The 17,934-nt window shown below is 31.1% G+C and overlaps 1 protein-coding gene and 2 long non-coding RNA genes across 4 annotated transcripts in view; 2 read left to right on the top strand and 1 right to left on the bottom strand.

Annotated features, from left to right (window-relative positions):
• LOC143259277 (potassium voltage-gated channel protein Shaw-like) overlaps positions 1–17,934 on the bottom strand; it is a 421,748-nt gene that overhangs the window by 347,994 nt on the left and 55,820 nt on the right. The window lies entirely within an intron of this gene.
• On the top strand, positions 3,247–7,375 carry LOC117220165 (uncharacterized). 2 transcript variants are annotated; one of them, XR_004490207.2, is made up of 4 exons: positions 3,247–3,391; positions 4,392–4,463; positions 4,567–5,007; positions 5,084–7,375. It is a non-coding gene; the product is annotated as an uncharacterized LOC117220165 (long non-coding RNA). The 2 variants fall into 2 exon arrangements; XR_004490204.2 differs by having other exon boundaries at positions 4,567–5,011.
• Positions 7,520–12,143, top strand: LOC143259276 (uncharacterized). Its single transcript, XR_013033088.1, has 3 exons — positions 7,520–7,664; positions 11,752–11,817; positions 11,984–12,143. It is a non-coding gene; the product is annotated as an uncharacterized LOC143259276 (long non-coding RNA).

Here is a 17,934-nt window from a genome sequence, read left to right as displayed (position 1 = left end):
CATCGCACACGAAAACCGCATACTGTTAAGCAGTTATGTTGTAAAGTTCGAATTGCATTTAGAAATGAACTTATAATCTACACGTGATATATTCTGCAGGAAATTTTCCATATAAAAGGAGTATATGTAATATATATTTACCATATAAGGAGTATATAGTTCCTCTTTCTGTTCGTTTCTATGATTCTCTTGTTAAGACTTTTCGTGACACTAGTAGTCGAAGTAAGTTGATATGCATTCTATATTATATTGTGCCCCGTTAACGTGAAAACATTGAGGTACAAACATACACTTGTTGCAGGAAGTATGTCAATAGTATTTCAAATGGAATAATATTTTTAAAATAGGTTGAAATGACATGAATCTTTTTTTCCGGCTTGTTTTCTACGAGTAAACGAGTAATACAACATTTCTTTAGATTGCAATTGATTGGAATGGTAATAATGCTGAGAGATAATGTTGTTCTTTAACTTTTTTATCCGAACCTATAAAGAGAATTTAAAAATTGAATTTTGATGATCTCGGTAACTCGTACGCATGATGAAAATTGTATCAAAATCGGTTAACGCGGAATGAAGCTAGAGATACTATATATAAAGATTTTAAACATCTTCAGATTCCTGACAGTTATTGGCTGATACTATTAAAAATCGGGACAAAACTGTGGTTCTGGTGAACTTTAATTATTTACAGCTTCTATGCATATAAGTTACTAAGATCTACTAAGCGGATTTTTTAAATCTCCATTATAGACTCGTATAAGAAATTTTTAAAACCTGAGTTTTAAATTTATTTATTATCCCGACGAATTGCAATGTAAAGGAAATTTTTGTTTATTATTTCTTCCGTAAAGTAGTCGGACTAACAACTAAAGAAAATGCAAGTCGTTTGGACAAATTTCAATTTGTTTACTAATTAGATTATTTACTTTATTTATTAAAGGAACGGTTAAAATACACTACGTTACAGAATATAATATATACAGTGATTCAATTGGAAAATACCTAGTGTAAATTGCGTCGGAAGATTTGAGAGCCGCAGACAAAATTTATGTTGTTGCGATAGGTATTTACATATCAAATAATTCTGCTAAAAAAATCGTTATATTACACCCTGATTGTTATCCCTGCCCTCCTACAAAATTTTGTAGTCACTATTCAAGTGTAAGAACAGAAAGAAGACTATACGAATAATGACTTATTTGCGACACTTTAGAGATGTCTGAGTTTGAATGTTTATTTCTGCGGTCTCTTGATGCTATTCTTATCTTTCTTATTTTAATATGACCGCTTATTTTGTAGATATTACTCAGTTCGTTTTAAGCCATTTGGCCCGCAAGGATCAGAATCGGTCCCACCGTGCGGCAAAGTAGAGAATTAGATTTTTAAGAGAATAATTTTAATCTTGCAGTATGTTCCTGGAACTGGAATACTGTAACAAATTCTTTCAGTACGCATCTTATCTGAGTAGGTTAGAATCATAGTGGGCTAAGTGGCATTTTTGAAAATTTGATTTATGTCTTGACATGTAATCTGCATATGCCATGATGATAAAAAGCAAGTGATCTAAATTCTAGAGTTATTATTAGGTATATAGAAAAGTTCTGTCAAATAATGTGATCCTAAGTTTCAATACGTATATTTCTCAAAAATGATATTTACAAATTGCCATCACGCTGGGGAGAGGTCGCAAGTAACGACGAAATTTATATTCTACAAGAAATATTATTAAATGCATGAAGAATTTATTATTTCCTTTCACTTGTCTAACATAAATTAACATAACTCTAAAACATCCGATTAATAAATTTACCAGTAAACACAATACACTCATTAGTAAATAAAAAGGCTCTCTGTTTCTCGTAATGAGGAGTACGTGATTTGCGTCAGCATGATATTAACCCATTCATACACTTGCTATGTATAGATGACTGAGAAAAGGAAGAGCTCAGTTACAGGGCTTTCTCATAAATGTTTCGAATAATGCAGAATAAATTTTGATGAATTCAATTGTTTTAATATGGCGACAACGTAACATAAAGTGTTATTCTGATATTTGCAGCATAATTGATGTAAATGTTAATATGGAACAAAAATAATTTCTCTTTTCATCTACGTCAAGATAGCTGCTTGGCAGTATGTAAAACAGTATAGGGTAAGTATACCACTTATTATGCTCCTCCCTGATTACTGCGTCCTCACGATAATTTTATTTATATTTGAAAACATCATTATCCAATTAAAAATATCGAATTTTTAAAATAAAATTTCATCTATATTTTTCGTAACCGAATCAAAAAGTTCAATTTCTAAAAACTTTGAAAATACGAAATCGAAAGTTTTAGATTTCTGAAATTGCTTTGATACATGTTTAACTTGATGCTGTTAAAACGCTTAACAAACACGAAGAAAATAAAGATGAAAGAAAGTTGCTTTCCGAACAAAAAAACAAGAACCACAATAATATAATCAGCTTCTTGGATATAGTTTTTCATTTAAAGTAATTAAGTAACTGAAACAGATCTTGTTTGTATTATGGTTCAATGTAACTGAATTAAGATTTTATGTCTATCTCGATGCGTGCCTTGATTACAAAACTCTATCAATGAAAATGCAATCCGTGCCTCTATTTACGAATTATTAAGAACAAATACAGACCAATGCGAGGCCAGCTCGGCTAGTGCAAAGCGACCAAGCCAACGAGCGGTCGAAGCACATTTCAATTTCGATCGAAGTTCATTGGCTTGGCCGCCCTACATCAACTGACAGCGATTCTCATTGGTCAGCGCTTTTGTTTAATAACTCGTAAACAAAGCCGTGAATAACATTTTCCGTGAGGTAAAAGTTAATTCAAATGATCTTAAGAAATCCCTAATTTCCCGGAAGTAACATTTTTTGGACACTCTGTAGGATGGAGTCCAGTTCAATATGACACACCAATAATAAAAAAATATGGTTTTGGATTCTAAATAATTAAATAATTGAGAAGATATTAATTGTTGCAAAAAATAACATATACAGGGTACATTTCTAATACTGCACTTTGAATTGTTACTGTATGTCAAACGCACATTTTCTTTGAGCGAAAAACAGATAAATGGAATTGTTCTTCCAGATTACTACCCTTTGTCACGATGTACACGAAAACTGCACACAGTTGAACATTTATCGTGTAAAGTTGGAATTGCATTTTCAAATACTTTCATAATCTATATTTGGAACGTTCTGCACGATGCTTTCCATATAAAAGGAGTAAATGAGTGGGACAGTCATTGACTACTGACAAGCTTAAGGCAAGGGAACCTACAACCATGAAGCAAAAATTACAGTTCTTCTTTCTTTTCGTCTGCATGATTTTGTTGTCAGGAGTTTTCGTTACACCAGCAGTAGGAGTAAGTTAATTTTCATTTTATATTATCGAACTTGTTTTGTTTCGAAAAAAATTAATTTCAAATTCTATTATACTATTGCCTTTAAATCTGCTCCGTTAATGTATAACTATTGAGCATTTTCAATTTTAAAAATGCTTTTTTTAGTTTTAATTGTATACTTCGATATAACAGTCAAAAATTTATGTTATTGCTATAGGAGTTCACATATCTAATGATTTTGATATGACAATTTGTAATGACTATGAAGGGTGCGGTCTATTTCTTGTCTTATGCGATGACTGTCGATTAGCGACGGACAAGAAATTATAAAGTTAATTTCATATAGAATCACGTGGATGATTATCAGACTGTTTATAATTTTACGGGCAAAAATTAAACTGATGAGGCTTCATCTTTTCCTGACTTTTTCTACACAAAAAATCGCAGTGTCTATGTTATGGAGATGTAAGCGATTGTAGAATTTGTACTTAAGGATGTGAGGATTTTTACTTAATAGTGTTCTTGGAAAAAATGTGTTGTTTCTGAGATGTTTACATTTAGGCAATTGATTTTGGACCACATTACAGTATGTTGGTCCGGAATTGCTTAACTATCAGAATTGTTACGTAGTTTATATTATGAATGATCAGCGTTGTGCAGACTCCTTTACTAAAAATAACGTATGCTGCACAATTGATATGCTCTTTCTCAAACATTGTTAATCGCTTCTGGATGTATTCATGACCTGTTATCTTGACCTGTTCTTATAAAGCTTATGTATTATCGAGTATTGCAATTAAAGAAAAAGAGAAATGCATTCGGAGAACTAGATTACTAGTACATGAACGTGTAAAAGAACTTTCGGAAAAATTTCAACTGTTCAGAATATCGAAAAGAAAGTAATAGTGTAGCAGTTTTAACCGCCTTCGCGACAAGTGCAATACGTAAATCATTATACTTCCAATAAAAGCACGTTTTACGTTTTGGATTTGAAATAATTCGCGCGTTGTCTATTTCTTAGGAGTCACGAGGATGCACTATAATGCCCAGAAAAGTGACTTGCTCAAACCCCGTACTACGTAAAATATGCAAGGTATCGTCACGTTTGATTACTTCTACTTAATACTCCTTTTTAACATTTTTAACATTATAACAGTAATAATAAAAATACCATGCATTTGTTTGTTCTGGTGAAGTGTTAATTGTCAACGATTCTTTGAAATGGAACATCAATGTGGAATGGCCGCTACTTCTAGATGACACACCAATAATCAGAAAAAGTGTACCGGTTATTAAATAATTAAATAGTGTTCCTGTATATATTAAATACGCATATTTAGACATTATACAGATAAACGATTATTACCATTCGTCACGTTCTACACAAAAACTGCACACAGTTAAATATTTATCGCGTAAAGTTGGAATTGCATTTTCAAACATTCTCACATAATCTACATTAAAAATATTTTACACGAAGATTTCCTTATAAGAAGAGGAAATCACTGTGATAGTTATTGGCTACTGACACTCTTAGTACAGTATAACCTGCAATAATGAACCACAACCTACAGCTTCTCTTTCTGTTCCTTTCCATGATTTTGTTGTCAGGAATTTTTGTGACACCTGCAGTTGGAGTAAGTTAGTATGCATTTAGTATTGTTGCATTTGTTAAATTCCGAACAAAATTCACATTATTTCATATTATTTCAGCCAGCTGTATTGAGCCACGGTAATGTGTAAGGACTGAGATATATTATTAATCGGACGCATTCACGATCCTTGATATGTATAATATCATTTCCGTTTCTGCAACTCGGATGATGTCCTAACGGTAACCGAAACCTCACGCATGATCCGACAACGCACATAGTTCTCACGAACTATATAATTGGACTGACGAGGTTTGGTACATTCAGGATATGTAGCGAATATGCAAACACCGTACATGCAAGAATATGCTAACTATATGCAAAATGTATATCATCTATATAGAACGTAGATGATATTTATGTGATATTTATGTGACGTACGTAAGAATGTGTTTAACATTGCACAAACTTGTCTAAAAAATTATTCAAATATTAACTTTTTTGCATTAGAAACAAAATATAATTTTATTCGTATTATACAAATAACATATTTGTATACCTTTGCAGCTATTTTAAACTGTATTAACATTTTTATGTATTAACTCTATACATTTTTAAAGAATTAATCTTTCAAAGTTCATTAACTTTATCAACTTTCTCAGTATCTGATTATTAATATTACACTGTACATAATACTTCTATGCATTAGGTTGCATGCATGATTTTAGTGAGAATAACATACAATACCTTTCTCCAAATTCTCAATTGAAAATTGATGCCTTTTGTCAGACGTATAAGTTTACCTTTTTAATATTACACAATGTAATTGACACATGTTTCAAATTACAGCAAAAGCATCTTGCAACAATTTCTGATTGGCAGTCCTTACAAAATAGACGAACTTCTTTATATTTTAAAATGTGCAAGAGAAAAAAATATAATTTTTATGTCTTTTAATGACGAAACATATTTCTGTTAATATTTTATTTGTTTTGTTGATTTCTCTGGATTATTCATTCGCATAAATTCCCGCAGTTTGGTTCCAATTGTAGAACAACTTTTTAATAAATTTTTATCCCACTGCGAACGAAGCTTTTTCATAGGGCAAAGCACATTGGACTGGAATGGCTCAATTTTAAGAATTGTTATGTCATTCATATTATTAATACTCAGCGTTTTGGAAACACCTTTACTATACGCGTTTTACGTTATTCAACTAACATGCTCAATATGAGTTTCATTTTTGTACAATTTTAGGACTAGTTTACTAGATAATACGCAGAATATAAACTTGCGGAAAAATTTCAATTGATTTGATTAACATTAATAGAAATAAGAAAATATTACCGAATCAAAATACCTTTAAAATGCGAAATCAACAGTTTTAGTTTCCTGAAATTGCTTCGATATGTTTTTGCCTTGATCTTGTTAAAACACTTAAGAAACATGTAGCAAATAAAGATGAAGAAATGGTAAAATTATGGTTTCCAAACAAAAAAAATAAGCTTTTATATTCATATAACTCGACCAAATCACAGGAAACACAATAATATAATTGATTTCTTAGACATATTTTTTTAAATAAAGTAATTCAGTAACTGAAACAGTTACACAAAGACACAAGTCTTTGACGTAAGTATTGGTACATATATTTTATAATAATTTATGCTAAATAGTTTAAAACCGAATACTTCATATTTTTACGTTCTTGTTACACTTATTTACAAAGAACTCATCACGGTAATTGAAGCCCAGTAATTGACACACAGTAATTAGAAAAGGCTCAGTAATTGAGATACAGTAATTACATTTTCATCTTTTCAAGGGCACAGTAACTCGCTCAAAAAATTGTCATGTATATTTTGTTAAATATTTCGTATTGCTTGTATATTTTACTTATGAAATTTGTTATTAAAATGTTTTAAGTAGTGAGACATAGGTTAAAAAACCGATCTAATTCGTTAAAAACTCTGGACATTACTTTAATCGACACAGTAATAACAGTAATTGGTAACTTCCAATAAAAACACATCTTCCGTTCTGGACCTGAAATGACTAACGCATCGTCGATCTCTTAGATATCAAATGCGCTGTTATACCGAGAGTGTAGTAGCTTGCAGAAACCCGACACTTTTCTTATTATTTTCTTTTAGCATTTTCATAATAATAATAATAATAATAATAATAATAATAATAATAATAATAATAATAATAATAATAATAATAAAAACACTCTATACATTTGTTTGTTTCGGTCAAGTGTTAATTAGCAACGATTCTTTGAATATAAACACCAGTGTGGCCAGATGACTCACCAATTATCGGAAAAAATGTATTGGATACGAAATAATTAAATAGTGTTTCTGTGTATACAATCGCACATTTTCCTTGGACAATAAATAGATAAGTGCAATCATTCTACCTGTTTATTATCCTTCGTCACGTTCTACACCAAAACCGCACACGGTTAAACATTTATCGCGTGAAGTTGGAATTACATTTTCGAATGTTCCCATAATCTATATTAGGATTATTCTGCACGAAGTTTTTCCTATAAAAAGAGGAAACCACTGTGACAGTCATTGGCTACTGACAAGCTTAGTACAACAGAACTTGCAACCATGAACCACAAACTACAACTCCTCTTTTTGTTCATTTCCATGATTCTGTTGTCAGGAATTTCCGTGACACAAGCAATTGGAGTAAGTTAATCTGCATTTAATATCATTACATTTGTTACGTTCGGAACAAAATTTATTACATTTCATATTTTTTCGGTCATCTGTATTGCGCCACGTTAATGTGGTGACGATTTTTGGTCTATATAATATCATTTTTATCTCTGCAAATCGGTCGATGTTCTAACAGTGACCTAAACCTCACGCCTGATCCGACAACGCACATAGTTCTCACGATCATCATAGTTGGTCTGGGCACGTTTATGCACTTACGATATGTAGTGAATATGCATACTATGTATAAGCAAGAATATACAAACTATATGCAAGATATATGCAAACTATATGCAGCACATATTTGGCAAATATGCATTTGCATAGATACTGAAAAATTCGTGAAATTGTGTTTGATGAACGTATTTAATTTTGTATACAATGTGACGTACATTAAAAATGCACTTAACATTACACAAATTAGACGAAAAATTAATTATGTTATACATATTGTGCGTATTATTCAAATATTAACATGTTCGCTTTATGAACAAAATCGAATATTATTCGTGTTAAAGAAATAAAATATTTCTATATCTTTGCAACTATAGTAACTCTATTAACTTTTTGAGGTGTTAACATTATGATGAGAAAAGAATATAATATCTATTTCTAAATTCTCAATTGAAAATTGATGCTTTCTGTCGGAAAAAATTAGTTTCAATATAGAAAATGACTTTTCAACATCACACATTGTATCTGAAACATATTTCAATTTACTCCAATGGCATCACGCAACATCCTCTGGATGTTCGTCGGCAGTCCTTTAAAAATTTTTGAATTTTTTGATATTCCAAAATATTTAACAGGAAAATAGATATTTTTTATATTATATTATATATTTTATATGTTTTATATATATATATATATATATATATATATATATATATTTTATATGTATTATATTTTTTATAATATATTCGTTTCATTTGTTAAGTTTGATTTTTCTGGATTATTCATTCGCGCAAACTCCCACAATCCAGTCATAATTATATAACAACCATTTTTAATCCATTGCGTTCAAAACTTGTTTATAGTGTCAATCGAATTTTCTTCAAAATCCTAGCTTATGTATCAAAGACTTAGGGTCTTGATCTTTTGTTATCTACATGCTCAAACATCCCATATGGACGTTTGTTTGTAATATGCCTACAATATCTGTAGCAGAAAATCAAATAGTAAAGATTCTTCGAAAGCAAATAATTATCGATTAATATAATTATATATATGATTAATTAATAAATTATCGCAAATAATTATCGATCGGCGAGAACAGTAATTATAAGAGTAGAGAGTAGCATTCAAAGAATCAAGGAGAGATATCATTGTAGGGAAATAATGCAACACGAGTATAATTTTTGTAAGATTTTGGAAAGACTAGTTTACTAGATAATACGTACAAGAATTTTCAAAAAAATAATAAATATTAAATTGAGTAACAAAAAAAATAAGAAAATTACGTTTTTCAATCTGAGTCAATAACGAAAATTTTGGTAATCCGATTTATTTTCATTAGGGCACAAACGTCGCTTAGTGAGTAGTCGAATTAGTATTATTAGTTGCTTTCAAATCCACTATTTTAAACAGAAAATTCAACTTAGTGTTATCATATATATCTATATATCTACGATATATTTTTATCAGCAGCTATATGTACAGTAGCGGACATAAGTTTAAGACCGACAGTTGTAAATATGATTTAACCTATGCAGTTTGCATGTAGCTTGTTTCTTTCTATTTCTTGCTACAATACAGGGAGCCCCAAAATTATGATACTTCCGGGAAATTGGAGATTACTGAGATCATTCGAAGCAACTTTTTCCTTTTCAAGAATTTTCTCCGAGGCATCGTTTTCATCAATGAGTGGCGAGCTCGGTTGGCGCGTAGCGGCCAAGCCAACGAGCGCACGAAGCACAGTTCCGCTTATTGGCTCGGCCGCCTAGCGCCAGGCGCGCTCGCCCCTCATTGGTCATTGTTTTTCCTCAATAACTCGTAAACGATGGCTCGGAAAAAATTTTTGCAAACGAAAAAGTTACTTCAAATCACCTCAGGAACTCCACATTTTCTGGAAATATCATAATTTTTGGACACCCTGTGTACACACAATCATGCTCTCTCTAACTGCGAACGCCTGACCTTTGAAACTAAACAATGTTGATTTTTATCAATAGTGTATAGTCGATGTTCAGTTTCCTGGCGGACAATAGTTTAAGACTAGTACTCTAACACGACGTTATTATTCCTCTCTCCTCTATTTTCCATCTTCGTGTATTCCTTTCGTTTTACACCTATTATCGTTGCAAGATACTTACATATATCCAAACCATGGGTAAAGCCGTTAATTTAGATGCGGACAAAAGAAAAGTAATTAATACGTTACGCAAAGAAAACAAAACATTTTTAGAAATAACAATAGTATTCAATAGATCAACGACTGATTGCAAGCAAGCGTGGTACAAGTGGAAGAAAACTGGATCTCCCTATGATCGCCCAAAGCAAGGTAGAAAAACTACCACGAAAAACTACCGCACACGTGGACCGTATTATGCATCGCTTAAGCGAAAAAGAACGTTTTCGCGCAGCTATGGACATTGCAACGGAAATAGCCACAACAAGTGGTGTGCACATTCACGACAGAACTGTTAGAAGACGACTGCAAGAGTTCGGATTGAAGGGACGTATCGCTCGCAACAAACCATTGCTGAGTGCTAAGAATCGGAAAATGCGGATCATCTTTGCTGAAGCTCACAAGCACTGGGCAGTTAATGATTGGCAAAAGATGTTATTTTCTGGTGAATCGAAGTTTAACCGATTATCATCCGATGGTGTACGGTATGTTAGACGTCGTATTGATGAAGACCCAAAGCCAAGATGCACTTTAAGTACCGTAAAGCACGGTGACGGAAACGTAATGATATGGGCGTGTTTTTCACGTAACGGCGTAGATCCAATTCGACGAATTGAAGGAATCATGGAGAAACCATGATATCATATGCACGCGACTGTTTTGGTGATAATTTCATATTTCAACAGGATAATGATCCAAAACACGTCCAAGATCGTGAAAAGTTTCTTCGCACAGGAAAAAATTACTTTGTTACCGTGGCCATCGCAATCTCCTGAACTTAATCCAATCGATTAAGGTATCGTGAAACGCCAAGTGCATCAATCAAGATCAAAAAATCTCGGCGTGCTTTCTTCGATAGTAGAAACAGCATGGAACAACATTTCAGTGGATTATTATGTTAATAGACTCTGTTCCGAAAAGATGTGCAGAAGTTTTACGGAACCGAGGATACTGCAGAATAATTTTTCATTATTATTACATATTCCTCCAAATATGTTCAGTAACACAATTTATATTTTTGTAAGAAATATGTCGGAGTATTATGTTCTAATCAGTACAGCATACACCTTATATTCCTTACATAAATCTAGTGAAACAATTAATCTCTCCACGCGTATATCAGGGTCTTAAACTTATGTCTGCTACAGTATAAATATTTAATGTTTACTTCCTTTGAGCACTCATATTTATTCTTGAAATTGATTTTATTTACAATAAACTGAAGGTACATGGTTCATTCTTCAGAAGTGTTTTAGATTGGCGGTATGGCATTTCTTTATGGTATTATCCAATTATTATCAAATCAATTACGTTAGTATGTAATTTAAAGAATTCTGACAGATCTCGTTCCGTGCAAACAAGTACAGGCTTGTTAGATTTGTGTAACAGTTAGAACGGGCTACGCGACAAGTGTGATACGTAAATCATTATACAGTAAATTCTCCCCTATTGTCCCTCAGCTCGTAAACAAAATAGTCATTTCTGGAAGAGGAGATGCGATTATTTAAGCCTTGCTGCTCGTTTTTATATATGCCGATTGGCAACAACTATAAAAAATGTCGCTAGGTTGGAATAATCGTATCTTCATGAACTGTCCATTTTTGTTTGTACATTTAAGTACAATTGGGTAGAATTTACTGCACATCAAATACAACCACATGTTCTGTTTTGGACTTTAAATAATTCTTGGCATCGTCTATTTCTGAGTAGCGATCTGCGTGCAAATGGCCAAAACATCATATTTGCGCAGACCCGCGCATAGCTGAACTGTGCAAGGTATGATCATGTTTGATTACTTTAACTTATTATTCTCTTTTAGCATTTTCGTTATGATAACAATAATAATAATAATAATAACAATAATAACAATAATAATAATAATAATAATAATAATAACAATAATAATAATAATAATAATAACTCTATACATTTGTTTATTTAGGTCGAGTGTCCAGAACAAGGCTGTTAGTCATCAGCTTATATGAAGATCAACCGACTACGATGAAATTTTCCGTATGCATATTAGTAACCAGGATCAAGAAAACAGATTTTTTAAATTAGCGTTGTAGGCTGATATAATAAAATTGTAAAATATATAATAAGTTTCTTAATTAATTTATCATCCCGACAAAATGCAACCTGAAGAAAATATTTATTTACTTCTTGTCCATTAAACTTGTCAGAGTAAGAACTCAAAAATATGCAAGTCATTTATATATATCATCATTTTCCATCAAATTTAAAAAAAGTTGATCCATTTGAAATTTTATCTTACAAGGATATTTAATGAAGGAAAAAATTTGTTTACTTATTCGATTATTTACTTTATTTATTAATGAAATGGACAAAATACTCTTTACGTTGCAAAATATAATATATATACAGTGATTTAATTTGAAAATATATATTGTAAATTGTGTGTGTAATTTGAGAGTTATAGACAAAATTTATGTTGTTGCTATAGGAGTTTACATATCAAATAATCCTGTTAAGACAATTGCACTGACCATAAAGGGTACGATGCGTTTTCTGTCTTAGGAAGTGACCGTTGATAAGCGACGGACAAGAAATTATAAAGATAAGTTCATATAGAATCTCGGTGATGGTTATCACTTCGTTTATAATTTTACGGACAAAAATTAGATTGATGAGACTTTATTTTTTTCTGACTGTAAGCTAATAAATCAATATCAGTTGCACTTGTTCACGTGGCCTTTTTCTACGCAAAAAATCGCAGTGTAAGGATGTAAGGATTTGTACTTAATATATTTCTTGGAAAAACGTGTTGCTTCTGAGATGTTTATATTTAGAGATTGTTTATGTTTAGACAATTGAAGTGAACACCATACATAAGAACATCGCAGCACGTTGGTTCGGAATTGCCTAACTATAAGAATTGTTACGTAGTTTACATTATCAGTGATCAGCGTTGTGCAAACTCCTTTACTAAAAGTAATGTATGCTCGACAATTGATGTGCTCTTTCCCAAAAATTAACGTCTCATCTTTGTAGGGCTTAGTAACACGCTCAAAAATTGTACTGTATATTTTATTACACATTTCCTATTGTTTATTTATTTTTCCTACAAAAAACTTCGTACTTATATAAAAGACATTAACATATAATTAACATGTTTTAAGAAGTGAGATGTACGTACAAAAACCGATTCAATTCGATAATAACAACGGACGTTACTTTAATGGGCACAATAATCGAAACACATACCATAAATCCAACACTTGACGCGACATCTATCACTCAAATGTCGTCACAATGCGCTGTTATACCGAGAAAAGTGGCTTGCAAAGACCCGCTACTTCGTAAGATACGCAAGGTAAGGTTAAGATTGATTATCTTTATTTAAAATTCTCACTTAACATTTTCATTATAATAGTAATGATAAAAAAACTATGCATTTGTTTGTTTCGGTGATGTGTTAATTGTCAACGATTCTTTGAAATGGAGCACCAATGTGGAATGGACGCCACATCCAGATGACACACTAATAATTGAAAAAATTCTATTGAATACTAAATGATTAAATAGTGTTTCTGTGTATATATATAATCTATTATGGATACTTATAAAAATGTACCATAATTTACATATTATAAAGAATCGATTATAATTGAAATATATAATAAAATAAAAATTTATTATAATTAAATTTTATATTAAAAATTTATTGTAGTTAATTTACCCCTGTTTAGAATTGGCTACAAATTAAAGTTCTATTAAAAATCTATTACAATTCAAATTTCTACTAAAAATCTATTATAATTCAAATTTCTAATTAAAATATACTACAATTTGACTTTATAATAATAATCCACTGCAAAATTAAAATTTCTATTTAAACTCCTATAAAAATCTGCTTTAGAAGACAGCAGATTTTACGAGTTTATAAAAATGTTTCCACCATTTTCAACTTATTAAATTGATTCTGAAACAAAATATGTACATGTAGCTTAACTTACTTTCAATTTGCGTAGAAATTATTTATATTCCATAAAAATCCGGAGTAATTTTTGTACAGCATGTCGCATAGGTTACTGTTGGATTAACCTTGATTTCTTGCCATTTTAACTCAGTGTACATAAATCGCTACCAAATGACACATTTTCAGCAATTAAATGAAATAAATTGCTGTTACATTAACAAAAAGAACATCGGAGAGAGAATAATAAATCTATCAGAAGTATCTTAAACAATATCTTGGAAAATGTCGATGATACTAAAAAATATTTCGAACGAAATTTGAATGATCACTGAAAGATACTAAAAATCAAATATCTTGTAAACAATTGATTTTTTCGCAATAAATGCCTTAACATTTTTATAAAGAGAATTACGACTTGAATCGTGTAGTATAATAAAAAATATATGATTCCACTAAAAAAATATAATTCAATTCCATTTGTCCTCGACGCATTCACCTAAAAAAATCTTATTAGTATCAGATTACAAGCCCCCTAAAACCTTTCAAATTTAGTTTGAAATATTTTCTAGTGTTATAAACGATATCAAAAGATATTTGACATGATCAATTTAAATAGGTCCCACGCTACGTATTAAATCCAGCAGATAAAAAAAATCATCAAAATCATCAAGAATGTGTAGAAAAGTAATTTTGTACAGTGATCCATTTTACTTAAAATAATGGTGATGGTGAATATAGAAGAACATTCCCACAATCATTTAGTCTGTTTTCTTTGGAAATATTAATTGTCAGTCGAATAGGAAGAAGAATAGTTGCTTTCTGGTATCAAGTTTCTGTAACTTACTTTGAGACGCAGCCGAAGGAATAGAAGAATTTGCCAGACTTTAAAGAGGTTAGAGAACTTTTTGCTTCTCTTATTAAATAGAATTCTTTTCAGGAAGACCGTTCCTGTTATTAACGTCTCGTTTTCATGGGAACCAATGTTACATCGTCAGATACTTTGAGATGTTTCACGAGTTTTAAGGTAGGCTAAAAATAAATGAAAATAAACTGTTCGAATAGAGCTTGGAAAACATGTCGCAATAAAAATGTATCAAAAGTTGTCTATTCGGTAGGAAAAATCATACATCGAGCGTTTTACATACCTATGTATGTAGGTGTGCTGAAATAATCCACTGCACTGATACTTTACGCATCAACATTTTCCTGTTACGCCTGAATAAATACTCCGAAAGGAGCGATTGGAAAACGTACATACGAAATTAAATTGATTTTGTTGAATCGAAATAACTACACTAGTTGAAACCCTTCTGATAATGGATAAAAATGTGAATATAGGATTTGAGGATTTTAATAGTAGTTTATTTAAAATGCATAATATAGATAAGATGAGACAGTTTAGAAAAATTACGAGGAGTATTTTACTTACTCAGACTATCGGTGCTACGAAACAACAATGTGCAAAAGCACTTATACCACACAGATACTCCATAGCTAGGTACACATGAAGTGACAATATTCTAAATATTATTTCAATTTACATGTTACTTCATTTAATAACTATTTCTATGCCTGGGATCACATAATATTACATCGTATGTAATATTATTTGAAATAACGCATTATTTTATTTCATAATTATTTGTGATATTATTTTAAATGACACACTGTTTTATTTTATAATTATTTGAAATATTATTTGAAATATGATGGTCACCTTGAATTTTTTAAATTGAATGGTTTTGTATTTCTTCTCGTATTCGGGTAAGACATTGTAAATTCTACATGAAAAGTATTATACCAAATCGGATTCAAAATAAATAGTTACTGAAATATAGAAACAATAAATTAAGTTGCATTCAAATAGACTATTAATACGATATAAACTCACTGTGACTATTAAAAAAAAAATACGATGTAGTAAGACTGCAATACCGCACTTAAAAATTGAAGGCAACCTTCGCATCTCGATAATAAAATAAAATCATGTAAAATTGATTACAATACTATATGTCCCCCTGCAAACAATGCAACTTCTATCTGAACCTTTTTTTCCTACAACGTATTTTATGAGTTATCTCATATCGTCATATTACGAGACTCACCTTGTGTAGTGAACATTGAGAATATTACACTTGTTTTAAATAATTCCTATGTGTTAAATGAACACTTTCTTTGGATAAGAAACAGATAGCGAAACATAGTCATTCAATCAGCTTATTAACTTCGCCACGTCCGTCGCGAAAACCGTGCACAGTTAAACGTTCATCGAGTGTAGTTTGAATTGCGTTTTAAAATATTTTCATAATTCTTATTTGGAATGTTCCGCACCCATATAAAAGGCGTAAGTGACTGAAACAGTCATTGAGTACTGACAAGCTTAATGCAACAACAACAAGAAGCTTAAGGAACCTACAACCATGATCCAAAAATTACAGTTCTTCTTTCTCTTGATTTCCATGATTTTTTTGTCAGGTATTTTAGTGACACCAGCAGTAGGAGTAAGTTGATTTTCATTTTATATTATTGCATTTGTTGCGTTCAGAATAAAATTCATCTTATTTCGTATCTTTTCGGTCAGTTATATTGCACCACGTCAATATGTAAACACTGATGTATGTTCTTAATCGCACGCACTCACGATTTTTTATGTATATAATATCATTTTCATTAATGCAACTATATGCATTTATAAAGTATTAAATCTCCAAAGTAACTGCTTAATAATTTGATACAAAACATAATACTTTTATGTATCAGAATGCATGCAGAATTTTTGGTGAGAATAATTCGTATTGCTGTAAAAATTTTTGAATTTCTGGATGTTTCAAAATATGTAACAGGAAAATATATATTTTAATATCTTTTAATGATGAAATAAACTTCAGTTGCTTCATTTGTTAAGTTTATTTTACTGGATTATTCATTTGCATAAACTCTCGCAGTCTAACTATAACTCTAGAAAAATCATTTTTAACTCTTTGCGTTGGAAACTTGTTCGTAGTGCCAAGCAAATTTTCTTTAAAAACCTAAATCATGTATCAAAGACTTGTATTATGATAAATGTGAACAATACATCTCGATCTTTTGTCATCTACGTGTTGATCATGTGTGGATCACATCCCATGCGGATCTTTGCCTAATTTTGTCTAAAATATCTGTAGCAAAAGATCAAACAGTAAAGATTCTACAAAAGCAAATACTTATCGATAGACGAGTATAGTAATAATAAAAGTAGAGAATAGCATTCGGAGAATCAAGAAGAAGGGACATAATTGTAACAAAAAGAAGTAACATGAGTGTAATTTTTGTATGATTTTAGAAGGATTAGTTTATTAGATAATACATACGAGAACTTGCGGAAAAGTTTCAACTGGTTTGACGAACAAAATGAAAGAAAATTTTTTGAAACCTTATATCTGTGTCAATAAGGAAAATTTTAATAATTCGATTTATAAATTTCAAAGGTGTGTGTGTGTGTTCACAAACGCCGCTCTGTAAGAAGTCGAATTAGTACTATGCATTGCTTTCAAAGCCACTATATTAAAAATATAGTGCAACGTAGTGTTATCATACCTACGATATATGCTTATCTGCGATTATAAGTATAAATATCTAATATTTTCTTTCTTTGTGCACTCATATTGATTCTTGAAGTTGAATTTATTTATAGTAAATTGAAGATGGAGGGTTCATTCTTCAGGAGTATTTTTAATTGTCCCTCAGCTTGTAAACAAAATAGACCTTTTTGGAAGAGGCGATACGATTATTCAAGCCTTGCGGCTCGTTTTTATGGTTGCCGATTGTCAACGACTATAGGAAAAGGTGCAAGGCTCGAATAATCTTCTTCACTTTCCAAATTATCCATTTTTGTTTGCACCCTGAAAATTAATTAGGGTAAATTTACTGTACTTCCAATATAACCACATCTTCCGTTTTAGACCTGAAATAAT

This window comes from Megalopta genalis, chromosome 4 (assembly GCF_051020955.1).
Source record: "Megalopta genalis isolate 19385.01 chromosome 4, iyMegGena1_principal, whole genome shotgun sequence".
Lineage (NCBI taxonomy): Eukaryota > Metazoa > Arthropoda > Insecta > Hymenoptera > Halictidae > Megalopta > Megalopta genalis.
The sequence above is the reverse complement of the archived record's forward strand: the minus strand, read 5'-3'. Positions and strand labels throughout refer to the sequence as shown.